The sequence below is a fragment of the Erpetoichthys calabaricus genome, chromosome 5 (genome assembly GCF_900747795.2).
Source record: "Erpetoichthys calabaricus chromosome 5, fErpCal1.3, whole genome shotgun sequence".
Classification (NCBI taxonomy): Eukaryota; Metazoa; Chordata; class Cladistia; order Polypteriformes; family Polypteridae; genus Erpetoichthys; species Erpetoichthys calabaricus.
The window spans coordinates 178,193,914-178,209,443 of record NC_041398.2 but is presented as its reverse complement, the minus strand read 5'-3'; the positions used below and the strand labels follow the sequence as shown (position 1 = coordinate 178,209,443).

At 37.6% G+C, this 15,530-nt stretch overlaps 1 protein-coding gene across 5 annotated transcripts in view; it reads left to right on the top strand.

Annotated features, from left to right (window-relative positions):
- cracd (capping protein inhibiting regulator of actin dynamics) overlaps positions 1–15,530 on the top strand; it is a 325,587-nt gene that overhangs the window by 221,051 nt on the left and 89,006 nt on the right. For 3 of the 5 annotated variants that reach the window (XM_051927800.1, XM_051927799.1, XM_051927803.1), the window contains one exon: positions 1,515–1,683. The exons of the other annotated variants lie outside the window; for them this stretch is intronic. The gene's annotated coding sequence lies outside the window, so the exon portion shown is untranslated. The remainder of the gene's footprint in view (positions 1–1,514; positions 1,684–15,530) is intronic. 5 annotated transcript variants of the gene reach the window in all.

Here is a 15,530-nt window from a genome sequence, read left to right as displayed (position 1 = left end):
TGTCTTCTTATGTAAGTATGCCAAGCTCACATTTTTTTTTTGTAGGCATAAATTATTCTGCATTTTACCAGTTTTTATGACGTGAAAAAAATTGTAAAGCAGGAAATCAGCTCTAAATATATATCATTAACTGAAAAACATATAATCTGCATGTGTAATAATGTACAATATTGAACACATTTTCAATATACTGTAACAGCTTAAAAGAAAAAAATACGACAGATGTATCCATGAAAGAGGAATCCTGAGGGGTATAAATCAGCACAGAAATAAGAAGAACACCTCACTATATAAATGATCTTCTGATGTTGAAGTATATTCCTGAATAGTAATTTATTTTTACTTATTTTTCTAACACTTTTTTAGGCATTGTGATAATTATTGGAAAGGATGGCTTATTAAATTATTTACAGCATGTCTTTGGTGTGAGAGCTGTTTGAGTTTAGGTAGAATAATGGAATTCTGTGGACCACACCAAAGGTTTGTTTTCCTCAAGAATAGTTTCTTTTCCTTTCCTCTGTTGTCAACCGGCAAGATTTCAATTATATTATTAGTGGATTAATATTATAATGATATATTAATGTTAGTTAAATCGAAGGTAATGTTTTTTATTTTATGGTTACTTTAATATTTTTGTTTATGTATGTCAAAGATATATGGGCAGCCCTTTGTGCTAATGCATCATAGCAGTAAAATTGTACAGTATAAAATTAATTTGAAAATAATTTTTATATTATGTATAATAAAGACAGAAGTATGCACCTACATATTATTCATATATTCCTGATTATATTTTGAAGTGTTTTTCTGATTTATAAGTTGATCTAGACCCCTCAAGGTTTCCATTTTGGATAATGTGTTTCATAGCTCCTCTTTTACAATACCTATATTGAAGATGTTTATCATATTTCTTGCTCTAAATAAATTGTACTTTTTGTGTGTATTAAGAAGAAAATGTGTTTATATAAGTATGGGTATCTAAATTTAGGAATGGGGCTCCAATAAAATGGTCAGGCTGCTGTTTCAAAATTCTAATGTAGAGCTGACAAGCTTTATTTTTTACTGCTGCAGTATAAAACATTGATGGGTTTACATAATGGAAGTTTTAATGGTCCAGTCAATATTCTTTGCCTTCTCGCTTGTTCGTTTAGAGTGGTGTAATTCTCACAATGTCAATGATGACCTATATAGCTCTATAATTAGGCTCAAGTTTCAGGACTGTTGTGAACATTTGATATTGCAATTACTGTATAAAGGGCCAGACGCTCCTTGGCAAACAGTGACCCAACTTTTTAATACTGTTAACGTTAGTCTGTCAATATTTTGCTGAGACACAAAGTCTCTGCAATTGAATTTATATTCAAATCACATTAGTCCTTTAGTCTGACAATTGCTCTTTGACCTTGGCTCTCTTGTGCATGCAGCATTTTCAGATTCAGTTAGCACACAAGGCTTACAGGACAGATAAGCTGAATGTTATGGTTGTTTCTTTTTTTTTTTTTTTGATCATGTAGAAAGGAAACGGCAGGGCAAATTCCAGCCTTTCAAGAAGCTCTTTGGGAGGAGGAAGCAGACGGATTCTGAAGCAGCCCTTATAGTTGCCCAGCTCAGAAGCAGTCAGTCCACGAGTGAATTTGACAATGCAGAACTGTCAGAAGATGAGGAAACAAACCAGTATTTGAGGTACAACAAGTTGGCATTTCTGTCTTGAATTGTATCATGTAGTTAGTTTACTTTTGGTGCTGTCAATGACCTGCTGCAAGTTGCAGTTTTTCTGGCTTTGTTTTCAATAAACTTTAGTGCAGTATATTGTATAGTTGCCAGTAGTGTAACTGTTCCTGTTGTTTTTTTTTTTACTTGTATTGATTCTGATGTTTTTAAATATATTTTTCTATATAATACATGGCCAGACAAACCTCACATGTGAATGCAACAGAGTAGTACTGTGATCTAAGTAGTCTCGACAACCCTGCTATTGGTTCAAAAAGAGCTGAAAGCGGAAGGAGTGCCTAAATCCTAGGGGGAAAATTCTCTTGGCTGGCAAAAAGCCAAGGCTATCAGTCACTCCTTTGTCTCTAGGGTCATGTCACAGAGTTGAAAATGGTGGCTGGAGGAGATGTCTCAGGAACTGCAGACAGATGTGGGGAGATTTTGCTAGCTTCAACTAAATGAGCTTCAGTAGATTGTGGTGTTTTTTGCCACATGAATATCACAAAGTTTCTGTAATATGAATAATATACACTTGTTTTCAAAACAAAAGATCTATCTATTGACTGATGATTCTTTTTTTCCCAATTAACTTCAAATTGAATAATAAGCATAGTATTGGAGGTAAAGCTTCAAATACATTAAGCCTGTGCCTCTCCGAGCAGCACTTAGTATGGGGCTGGAGTCAACCCTCATCAGGACTTCAGTCTTCTACCAGTCACACACACACACAAACATTCTCCAGCTAATACTGGACTGGTTTAGAGGTACCAGTTAACCTACATGCGCATATTTGGGATATTAGAGGCATGCAAAATTACAAATATTCACACAGACACAGGACGAATGAGCACAATCCACACAAACAATGTCCTTGCTTAAAATCTGGGACTGTGAGGCAGTAGCATTAACTACTGTGCTACCATTCTACCCAAAACACAAATCTTGTTTTTCTGTTTTAAAAAATGGAAAGAGATAACAGAGTTTACTTTCAGATTCTATTGGTGAGCTGTCTTTCATTTACTCATGCCATATCCTAGCTCTAATCACGTAGATCCCTCATGTGACCTCAGATTCTAAAATACAGACTTTACTCAGTTATGGATTCCTCCTTCTGTTTTGCTGTCCTATGTTACAGAACTGTATACCTTCAGCAATTATTGTTCCCAACTCCCTTAAATCTTTTAAAATAGTTTAAAGGATTTGTTTTTATAATTTGGTTTCTCATCATAATGACATGTGGTTCAGGTTGAATGGCTATTCATAACTGATGTTTTGGGAATGAAACACCATATCTGGTTGTAGGGCAGGGCAATATGACAAAAAAATAAAACCTTGATTTTTAAACATTTATGGATGTTTCACAATGTATATATTTGAAAATAGAAATCACTTTCAGCTATTCTCAAGGAAATAAAAACAACATGAGAAGGTTGAGCTCAATTTGCACGCTGAAGCTACTGCTGCATCTTTTGTAGAAATACAAAATACATGTACATTTTTATTGTCAATGACAAATGGTGTGAAATAAAACTTCTTTTTGTGTAGACTTTTTTGTTTTTACATTTACAGCTCTCATTCTTCTTCCCTGTGGCCTCCACATTTCTTTCTTATCACTTACAGGGACCTTTTCTTAAACTCTGCAGTTTCCTTTACAACGTTTTCTTTTTTTTACATCGCCGCTCTTTCTTATACCTAAGTCATGCCCTGTTTCTTTTCGTCAATTTATTCAAATAAGCAGTATAGCTTGCAGAGCATACCAGCCAGCATCTTCTATCTGCTATACCTACAGGACTCCATAGTTACTTGCCTGGAGAGGAATCACTTCCTCCAAGTGTGCTGTGATAGCCCTCTGACCTCCCGTTACAGACAGCCTGCTTGTTCTTTCTGCCCACTATATCCTAGCTACCATTACAGGGTAAGAACACAGGATGGACCATTCTTCCCCCAGCCCCAGACAACACAAGCTGTGCCCCTAATGTAGGCATGCTAATGTGATATATTGTGCACTGTGCCTTTTGCGTTTCATGCTAAAGCAGGTGAAGAATACTGTGGAGCAGTTGGTTATGGACAAACATCATCATCTTCCTGTGTTTTCTTGCATTGGTTCCATTCTGCTGTTTTTGTTTTAAATGCTGTAATAGACTAGCTGTGCTGCCATTTTAAACTGCTATTGTCTTTTTGCAAGTTTTGCATTTTACTTGAATTTGTTTGACATTCGATATTTCACATCTAAACCAATTCCAGACAACAGATTCATAGCAAAAGACTTTCTCTGGAGCAAGCTCATTCATAAGAGAAGCGCTGCTCACCATATTCTTTGCATTAATATTGTAATGCTCTTTTCTAGGTGGCTGGAACAAAACTGCACTGACAAACTTGAACAGGTTTATTTCTACCGATAAGAAACACTCAAAAGAAACAATAACACAATCAGTAACTATTTATAACTCCCATTGTAAGGCCATGGGAGACACCGTCACTTCGGTCCTTACTCTTGTTTTTTTTTGACCAGCTGATTAAACTAAGGTGTTTGATCGACTGTACCATCTGATTAAAAAAAATTTGATTTTCATGTTTGAATAGCTCTTTAAACATTAATTTGGTTTCATTGAAAAAATTGTTCAGCCCTTTCTGATTGTTTGTGTGGAGTTGTCACATTCTCCCTTTGTCATTATGGGATTTTCTACTGTTTACCTCCTATATCCTGAAGATGCGAGTTTTAGTATTCTCCGCTGATGTGTGTCTGTGTGTGATCCTAGTGATGGACTGGTTCCCCATCCAGAGCTGGTTAATGCTCTGATCTTGCAACGACCCTGAATTAAATAAAGCAGGATATGAAAATGTTGTGTTGTTTATGGTAATTTGGTGAGTTCAGAAAAATCAATGAATTGCTATTGATTACTTTTCAATTGATATCTTGGTGGAACAATGGTTAGAAATGATGCCTCACAGATCTAGGAACCTTAGATTTAGCTCCTAGCTTGGCCTCTGTCATAGTGAATTTTGAACATTATGCGCACAACTATGCAGGTTTTTAGAGCTATGCCAATTTCTCCAAAGACAGATGTGCTACATTATTAGGCAGTTCTTATTTGGCTCAGTAAGAGCAAGTGTGAAAATCTGCATAAATGTGCCTTGTGATGGTTACTTATTATTCTTTATTTTTTAATCTGCTAAAAGGCTAAATTTAATTTTAATAAATGATTATTATTTTAGAAGAAGGATTGATAAGTAAAGAATTAAGCTGGATAAAGTACATTAATTGGTAAAGTTGCTACAAACATTTAATTAGGACATTTAATTGTTTACAGTGCAAGAGACAAGGTTTGTCTCCTGCTTAAATCTGAACATTCAGAGTGATGGATCCTCACTAACAAATACATGCAGTTAGTGTTAGAGAGTGGGCATTAAAAGTTGGGTGTGCAACTTTTCATTCAGACTGTTGAAAGCTAGGAGTCCGGGTTCTGTGGGTCTCAGCTGCCTTTCAGGCTGTTACAGGCTAATCAACACAGGTATTAACTATATTTGCTTTTTTTCTATATGAATAGCTTAGAGTTAGGGAAATATGGTAAAATTGAGGTTATGGGTGGCTGTGAATGAACAGAAGGTATTTCATAGTCCTTCAGTCTGGGAAAATGGGATTAAACAGTCGAAGAAGGAATCAATGTATGAACATACTGTTTAGAACTAGAGTTTTAATCATAGGTAGTAAAGGAGATACAACTGATCAGCCTCTATTAGTCAAAAGAGCTACCCAGGAAAATGTAGTGAGGAACAGGGCAATATTGAGTGAGTAGGTATGTGTTTAAATCCAGTCATGCATAAAAACGAAAGGTAATATTTAACTCATTTTGTGTAAAATCCACAAACTATCCAATTTAAAAATATAACTATAAATATGCCATATACATCCCAGGTGATTGGACATGATATACTGTAGGTGTTTGTTTCTTTTACTAAACAGCACTAGTTTTAGCTAGAGTACAACTCTAGATTATTATTTCAGTGAAATTACTGTCTGTATAACATTAATAGAGTGCAAAGGAAAACCAAATTTATAACAAAAGTGCACCTTTTTAAAGTGAGTGTGATCAGTGGAGCCTGTATGGAGGGATAAGGGAACATCAGACCACAGACACTTTGCTGAAACAACCAAGAAGTTCCCCACCATATGGACCACAGAATCCATCTTAAAAGTCTTGATGATGGTTTGGATGTATTAAAAGCCCACATCAGCACACTGAGACCTGTAAACCTTTAAAGTCTGTTCCTTACAAAAAATAAAGCCATTTCTCAATTGCCCACACTACCGCCAAGCACTCACTCCTTTTCTGCAGTGGAGTAATTTAATGTGGGTCCACGTTTTTTCATCACCTTTGAAGTCCTGCTGGGTAAGCTCAGCTCCTAAGCCAACATTACTGGCATCAGTATGGACTTGGAATGGTAGGTGGTTTAGTTGTGGTTGTATCAGAATGGGTGGAGACATCATTATGTTCTAAAGCTGCTCGTCTACCCTCTGGTATTCCTCAGTCCATTCCCAAAGTATGTCTTTCTTGAGAATGCAATAAAGTGGGACAGCAATGTCTGCAAAGTGGGGAATAAACCAATGATACCAACTCACCAGGCCTAGGAATCTGTGTAAACTCCTGATGTGATTTGGAGTGGGTAGTTTAATATGGAGGCTACCTTTTCAGGCACAGCTTCTATGCCTTCGTCATACACCACATACCTTAAAACTTTTAGCACTTCTTGGAAAAGAAGACATTTCTGAATGTTTATGATTAGGTGAACATGGTGCAATCTACTGAGTGCAGCTTCTACCTGTATATCAAGATGTTGCTGCTCAATATACTGTAGATAGAGAGAAAGCTATGATGTCATCTTACAAACAGACCTCAGTATGTGTGTCTCGGGAACTGCAGGTCTGACATTGTGGTCAGCAACACAGGAGCGCCGTAGGGGAATGTACTTTCTCCGGTCCTGTTCAGCCTATATACATCGGACTTCCAATATAACTCGGAGTCCTGCCACGTGCAAAAGTTCGCTGATGACACTGCTATCGTGGGCTGCATCAGGAGTGGGCAGGAGGAGGAGTATAGGAACCTCATCAAGGACTTTGTTAAATGGTGCGACTCAAACTACCTGCACCTGAACACCAGCAAAACCAAGGAGCTGGTGGTGGATTTTAGGAGACCCAGGCCCCTCCTGGACCCCGTGATCATCAGAGGTGACTGTGTGCAGAGGATACAGACCTATAAATACCTGGGAGTGCAGCTGGGATGATAAATTGGACTGGACTGCCAATACTGATTCTCTGTGCAAGAGAGGACAGAGCCGGCTATACTTCCTTAGAAGACTGGCATCCTTCAACATCTGCAATAAGATGCTGCAGATGTTCTACCAGACGGTTGTGGCGAGTGCCCTCTTCTACGTAGTGGTGTGCTGGGGAGGCAGCATTAAGAAGAAGGATACCTCATGCCTGGATAAACTGGTGAGGAAGGCAGGCTCTATTGTAGGCAAGGAGCTGGACAGTCTGACATCCGTGGCAGAGAGACGGGTGCTCAGCAGGCTCCTATCAATTATGGAGAATCCACTGCATCCACTAAACAGTGTCATCTCCAGACAGAGGAGCAGTTTTCAGCGACAGACTGCTGTCACTGTCCTGCTCCACTGACAGATTGAGGAGATCGTTCCTCCCCCAAACTATGCGACTCTTCAATTCCACCCGGGGGGGTAAACGTTAACATTATTCAAAGTTTTTGTCTGTTTTTTACCTGCATTTTTATTACTCTTTAATTTAATATTGTTTTTTGTATCAGTATGCTGCTGCTGGAGTATGTGAATTTCCCCTTGTGATTAATGAAGTATCTATCTATCTATCTATCTATCTATCTATCTATTCTATCTATCTATCTATCTATCTATCTATCTATCTATCTATCTATCTATCTATCTATCTATCTATCTATCTATCTATCTATCTATCAATCTATCTATCTATCTATCTATCTATCTATCTATCTATCTATGTACACATAGCAACATTTGTCTTTAAAAATCACTTAGCACAGGCACTGAAAGGTGCCTCCGACATTTTTAAGCCCAAAAGGCATTACCATGAGATGGTACAGACCATCTGGTGTAATTACAGCAATTTATGAATGCTGTCCTCATCAACACATACTTGCCAGTACCCACTCTGAAAGTCTGGAGAGATAAACACTGTGGTTCCTTGCAGTGACTCCAATGCCTCATGAATGAAAAACACTGAAAAAGCATGCAGAGTCTTAGCATTCATTCTCCTATAATCCACATAAAACCTATATGTATCAGTAGATTTTACAACGAGAACAACTGGTGAAGCCCATGCTGAATGTGGATGGTTCAATGATCCCTTCATTCAGCATCACCTGTACATGGTTCTGAATTATGGCACTCTTCTGAGGTAATACACAATATGCACACTGCCACACTGGTGCCTTGTAGTTAATATCTTCTGTGTAAAACTTTTAGTTGCTTCTTTTTTTTCTGTCCATATTTGCAGCTGAGATGTAATACTTTATTCCTGGAGGTCTTGTGCAGTTATCTGTTTGGCCACACAAACCAGTCGGCATAAGAGTCCATGACAAATATGCACGTTTTCTTTTTCTTAAAACTTTGTGCACCTGTCCCCCAGGCAGGATATATTCTCCCTTGTAAAGCTGCAGCGCTATGCGTGATATTATCAAAGTATTTATCACAAGTAACATTGGCACAGGAAGATGTGCACTGTTCGTGATGTAAACCTCAAATTCCCACTGGGTATGATGTAATTACAAAACATGGGGCAATGTGCCTATTGCCATCTGCACACTCCCATCAAGCAAAACAAAAGTCATATTAATAGGAGGCAAAAGCCCACAATTCTTGTTTGATCAAAGTGGAAGTGCTCCCTGTATCAATCATTACACCACCAAACCATTCTCTTACTTTTTCAGACAATGTCAGCAAAGTAGGAGTGGCCAGTAGTACAGAGAATGCGGCTTCTGACTGAGTTCCCCTTTTTTCTTTCTCAGGTGCAACTTTCTTTTCTCCAAGATGTTGCACCTGGTTCCAATATCCTTTTTTATGATGCCCAATTTTTCTCAATTAGTGAGCCAATCTTCAAAAGCCCCTCTACTGTGTTCACAAAATCTATGTCCTCCCGCTAAGGTTGGATCACATGCTTTTAAAATATGCCATACAATATCTTCTTCCGGTACGTTCAGCTGCCATCAGAAGCACTGTGCGTGATAATTATAATCAGAATCACAAATACATTGCTTCGGGTTCTGCAGTGTATTTCTTAATCATTCTTCATCGACTTCACATAGTATTCTGATTATTTAGTCCATTATTTACTAATGGCCACATTAGTGGTTCTGATGCTGAAGTAGCTACAGCCTTTCAGCATTCAGTGTTGTTTGCCCGGGTGTCTGCTCTGCTGGTTATTAATTGTCATTATTAGGATGCAATTAAAGAAGGAAACTACAAAGAAAAAAGGCATAATAATAAGAAAACAACAAAAGAGCATTAAACATTTAATGCTATAACAAAAATACAAATATTTCTGACATTCTTGTAAGTGTACAAAATCTCACTGCTATGATGTTGCGAATGCTAAATTAGAGATGAGAATAAAGAGTAGCTAATTAAAGAGACCTTTTAATTCTAAAGTGACTCACTTTTTGTTAAACTGCTTGGAACAAAAACCTGAAGCCACATGGGATTTCCTGGGATTGAGACTGAGAACCACTGAGCTAAGTGTTAGCCAATCTCACCTTTCAAGGACAATAAAGTCAATTTTTGCCAATGATAAAGTAGAGGTGCAGTATATCTTCAAGTTCAATCTGGGTACGTAAATGGCCTCCATGGCAAATATATGGAGATAATTTCAGAAAATGGCTGATGCCAGGCTTGAGTCTAAGAGGGTCCTGTAGCGACCCCAGCTGAATGATGGTCAACTCTCAGACTGATGGTTTATGAATGTTTATTACCATTTCCATGACCTTGTTTCATAAACAGACCATCTGAGAGTTGACCATCATTCAGCCAGGGCCGCTACAGTAAGAGCTTGTTCACTTTTCAGCGAGGTGCTTGTTTGTTAACCCCATATGTCACCATTTTCCTTTCTTATTCCCGGCAAAAACTGCACAATTAATTATGTAAACCAAAGACACCCAATAACTTATCAAAATAAAAGTCACGCAAACGCTGTGATTCAAGCCCTGCTGAAGCATCAAGTGTCATTTACACTCCCACCAAATCATTACAGATTTAAATATAATGATTTCAACACTGACAGACAATTGATGACAGCATTTATAAACTAAACAACAAGCTCAATGAAATAGAAAACTAATTGAAGAGGTGAGGGGTCAAGTTGTGGGAAAGATTTGGAGAGCAGATTTTAGCCAGCCTCCAGCAAAAAGACCAGCTTCTGAATAGGGCGTTCAACTATTTACCGTATTCTTTCTTGCTGTCTCTTTTCTTCTAGCATAACTGTAAATTCAGCCTCCTTTGCTGCTAACTCTGCTGTAGCATCTGCCCATTTTGCTGCCATGCATGAAGTTACAGAATTGTTGCTGGATCTTTTGCTTACTCTTGAGACTGGGCGAAGACAACATTTTTCTCTTTCAGCATTAAACTCACCATCGATGCCAGCTAACCTCTCATATGCAATTTTGGTAATGTCAGCCGTCACTGCTTCACATGCATCTACTCTGCGTCTTAAATCTGAAGATGGCGTGATGTTATTTAGAATTGCTACATAAATGGCTATGACATCACCTTTTCTTTTTTCAAGTTCATCAATCAGTACAGATAGTTGGCCTTCTGTAATGTCTGTCTTAAGCTGTTCTCTTACTTCCTGATCTTGGCTCTTCCACTGATCATACAAATAGTTTAGCCTTTTTTCCTTCCTTTGAGCTTTTTCTCTTTGAAATATAACCATTTTTTCTGTGGGCTTTCACTCACGACCAGAGCGACGAGGGTCAGCCCTTTTGAGTTTTTGTTGAATGCTAGTCTGCATCTCTTCCCTAATTGGAATCACTTCTTCTAAGCAATCTCTCTGTACACTCTCTTCTTCATTTTGAAGCAAACTATCTGGCTCTAAAACCTTTAACTGGAGACTACCAATCTGCTCCTGCAACACTCCCACACCTGAAAGAATAGGACCTGGCTCTGTCATCTTACACTCAGTGTGAAAAAAAAACAAAAGGCACTTGTATACACAAATAAACCTAATACAATACAAAGATATCAATATCTCTTAGTAACACTGTTAAAGAAGTATGTCAATTTTAAAATCTTTGAATTAACTATGACTGTCCAAAAAATTACAAATGTACAATAATAAGTCAGGTATTTCACAGTTCCCTTGTAAGAGCAAACACTAAACCTTTAAACAGTGGTTATAGAATACTGTAGTCCTTAAAGCCAAATTCTATCAAAGGGTCAGGATTAATCCCTCTTCATACATATACACACATATATAAACCGTTTGTTTTTCTCTTAACCTTACTAATATATACAGCTTTTTTTTTTTAATGTTAACAGTACTCACGGTGACATTATAACCGTTTATATGCCTGCATTTGACCATTGCACCAAAATCCAATCATCAGCTGCCGCTAATATTTAATAATCCCTTGCTGAAGTCCTCATATTGAAATTCTTAAACTGTACTTTATTTTCCTTTTTAAAGTGGAAACTGAGCGTCACTGCTTCGCCTTTAAACTCCGTTGCAAATCAGACGAATCACTGGCGCTTCACCTTTAACTCCGTTACGATGGGTACGAATCACCAGTGCTTCACCCACGACTTCATTAGGATTAGGAAGAGAATGATGGCTTCAAGGCATGGATTCACCAGTTTATACATGTGAAAGCAAGAAATCCTGATTATTGGATTTCCCAGTATTTGAGAGTAAATAGCATTAGTCTTCAGGAGAAAATGGAAATGGAGGAGAATTTAATATATTGATAATGTCTTCTTTGTATCTAAACTCTACCACCAGCATTCTTTTCTATTTGATATCTATTTATGGATTTTACAACTCATTTCAGATGTTAGAAACTGTGGTACAAAGCTGAAAGTGTGTTAATATTTATAAAGTAACCAGAAGAAAACACATTAAAAAAGATACAAAAGGGTTGAATAACGAGAAATCAAAAGTACAGCAACCAAAACCAAAAGGTGAGACAGATCATAGTCAAAAGGTTAAAAAAAGAAATGTAGACAATGCGAGAGGATCAGGGATGCAAATCAAGGTTTTCAAAATAAAGATTTTTATCCCATCACATGGTAATCCTTCAAGGATATGCTTCTAATAATGTAGGGGCATTCCTAGCAGTGGAAGTACAAAATGGTGCTGCCTGGTAAAAAAGCAAATATGGCAGCAAAAATGGCCCAAATACAGTATGTTACAAAATAAACAAGTATACACATGATGAAAAAACTGATTTCAAAGATAGATTTCTTGGGTCAGGAAAACCCCAAAATGAATGTGTTTATATCAGAAAAGAATTTAGGAAGATGCACAAAAATTTTAGAAAGAGAACAATTCCCAACAGATACAATCATCCATCCATCCATTATCCAACCCGCTATAACCTAACTACAGGGTCACGGGGGTCTGCTGGAGCCAATCCCAGCCAATACAGGGCGCAAGGCAGGAAACAAACCCCGGGCAGGGACACCAGCCCACCGCAGGATACAATCATGTAAGTAATATGTAATGAAAGCTTGGCAAATTCTTTTGTGTTGTTGAGATACATATATGTATATAACAGACAATATTAAAAATATGCACAGTAGAAGACAAGGTTTTAATAGAATGAAGGTTTTTGCAAGAATGGTTCAAATTTTAGTCATTGAAAGAGAAAGATAGCAGTTGGCAGATTTTAAGGTGCTCTGGGTGTATATGATCTGCTTCTTTTTTGATTTGTACTGATTTATTTGTTTGCATTTACATTTAATTGCTTATGAGACACTTTTATTCAAAGCGATTTATAAAAGTGGTCAGCATAATCGAGTGAAAATCAGTCTGGGGACTATTTGGGGAAAAAGGGTTATAAGTAACTATTCAAGGTTGTAATTTACTTTTCTGGTTAAAGATCTTGAACTACTTTTCCTCAGCTGTGATTTTTGATTTTCAGTGTTTAGTTTTTCCCTGGTTACTATCTTTGACTGACTTTTGACTACATTTCATCTTCTGAGGCATCATGCATAACGCTGTGCATAAAACTCACACTAAAATGTGGCATACGCACAAAAGTGGAAATGTGTGTGTGCACAAAAAAAATCAGATGCACAAAACCGTGTGTAAGCCAACTTCACTTCAGCTCCATAAATCCCGGTCAATGTGAAAAGTAACGCACGTGCATGCACCTGTTGCCCCACCTCTAATTTTGCATATTTTAAAATGCAAATCAATATAAATATTACCGTCCCCGTTCAGTGTTTGGTTAAAAGACAATGGAGAAAGCATGTGAAAAAAAAGAATTTCAACAAATGTGAATTAGAGACAAGGAAAAAACATATTATTTGTTGGTTTATGCAGTGGTATAAACAACAAAAGGAAAGTGATCGAGTGACACAGAGTGCCGGAGACACTCAAAAGTTAAAGTTCAGAAAATCACGCAGTGCCCAATACATAAAAGAAGTGGTCAATATCAAAGTTGCTGTGAAAAAGCGAGGTCGTTGCCCACCATCCGAGTGTCATACGGAAGCGTATTAGGGCACGGAAAAAAAGAAAAAAATAGGGACACAGTGAAAAAACAGTTGAAATAACCACTTTAATCTCATAGTTTATTTTGCCATTAAAGTAGAACGTCGTAAACTTAATCTTGAAATCAATGTTAAATTTACTACAGTTTCTCAGATCTCATCGTAACCAAAGCAGCATGTTAAATGCTTTGTATTGTATGTGTTCTTCTATATGTTCTACTTGGGGGCTTTGCTCCCGGCTTGCTTTGCTCACCAAAAACCCCCCCCCCCCCCCCCCCCGCCTGCGCTACGCACCAGCCACTTCGCATCTGTGCCATTCGCGTATATGGATTTCACATTCATCAAACAACAAATCTTTTAATTCATGCAGTTGGCCTCTTCATTGGGAAGAAACACTACTTTTCCCTGATAGCAACACGAATTAGACAATCTACAAGTCTCCGACTTAAAGTTTAAAGCGAAATAATATCTACATACTTATGTCATGTCTCCTGTGTCCATATATTCAATTTCTTTTCGCTGTTCCGTTATTTCACCGAGTAATACTTTCCGTTTGTTAGCGCTAATGTGATCTTTACTATCAGTTTTTTAAGACTTTCGAATTTTAGTACCTTCATAATCTCTAATGTGCTCTGCATGTGTATCACACCAACGTTTTTGAACCTCTCTACGATGTTCTACTTTGTTTTCTACACTTTGTGTTTTGTTTCTGACCCTGCTTGAAGCTGAGAGCACAGGAACTGTGTCTGACAATAGCATTCACAATAATGAGAAGTGAGTGGACCATGGGCGTGCCAGCCACTTCACGTCTCTGCCCTTCGCATAAGTGGATTTCATTTTCCCCAATCAACAGCTCTTTTAATTCTCACTGATACGCCTCTTCATTTGGAAGAAACACTACTTTTCCCTGATGGCAATACGAATTAGACGATCTCAAAGTCTCTGACTTAAAGTTTAAAGCCGAACAATAACTACATACTTCTGTCATATCACCTATGTCCATATATTCGATCTCTTGAGGCCCCTGGTCTCTACATTTCTCTTGTGCTAGAATATTCCTCCTAGGTGTGGGTATTTACGGAAAGAAAGGCAGAAAATTCTATATAAGTGCGATGTCGGACTCTAAATGAAATTGACTTACAACAAAATATACTGGAAAAATATTAGTTGTAATTGACCAATATAAAATCTAACTTCATTGTGTGGTAATAAGTTTACAACTGCTGTCTCAGTCAATTAGAAGATAATGATGTTAAAACATATGATTTTTCACAAATGAAAATAGACCATCTCATTCAATAAGATTGTTTGTTGATGTATGCATTAGAGGTCTCTGCCCTTGACATACTTTCAGCCAAACTTGTTGCACTGAAAAGTGGGAATGGTTGTCTTTTTCCACTCAAGCTAAGTCATAGGACAAAGGCAATGAAAACCAGGCAATATACCAGTTATATTAAGTGTAGTTATATTAAACGCATTTCAGGGGAAAAAAGCAAAAAGGGAGTAACAGCAATTAATGTGAAGGTAACAGAAGTCACAATATGAGCAAATAACATTTTGCAAAGTGTAAGTAAAGAACATAAACTAGTGTGAACAAAGATTTGCCTCAGTAATGGAAAAATGAATGGTAACATACTCTAGACAAGATAACAAAGATAAGATGAAGAGGGCAACTGACAGTAAATGAATATGAAAGGAGAAATCTTATGCTAAACTTCGAGTGAAGAACAATAGACATAGAAGGAGAAAGCAAATACCTTGAACAGGCCTCTGGGCAGAAGCAATAATGATAAGGTGGTAAAATATACAGTATATCCATCCATTTTCCAACCTGCTGAATCCGAACATAGGGTCACGGGGGTCTGCTGGAGCCAATCCCAGCCAACACAGGGCACAAGGCAGGAACCAATCCCGGGCAGGGTGCCAACATACCGCAGTATACAGTATATTGAATGTTCATATGAGCAATAAATGAAACATAATAAAGCAATCATCCATTTCATTTTTATTGCCTTTTCCATAGTAAGCAGCTTCCAAAGTGCGTTTGGGAACACAGAAAGTGATTATGCAAT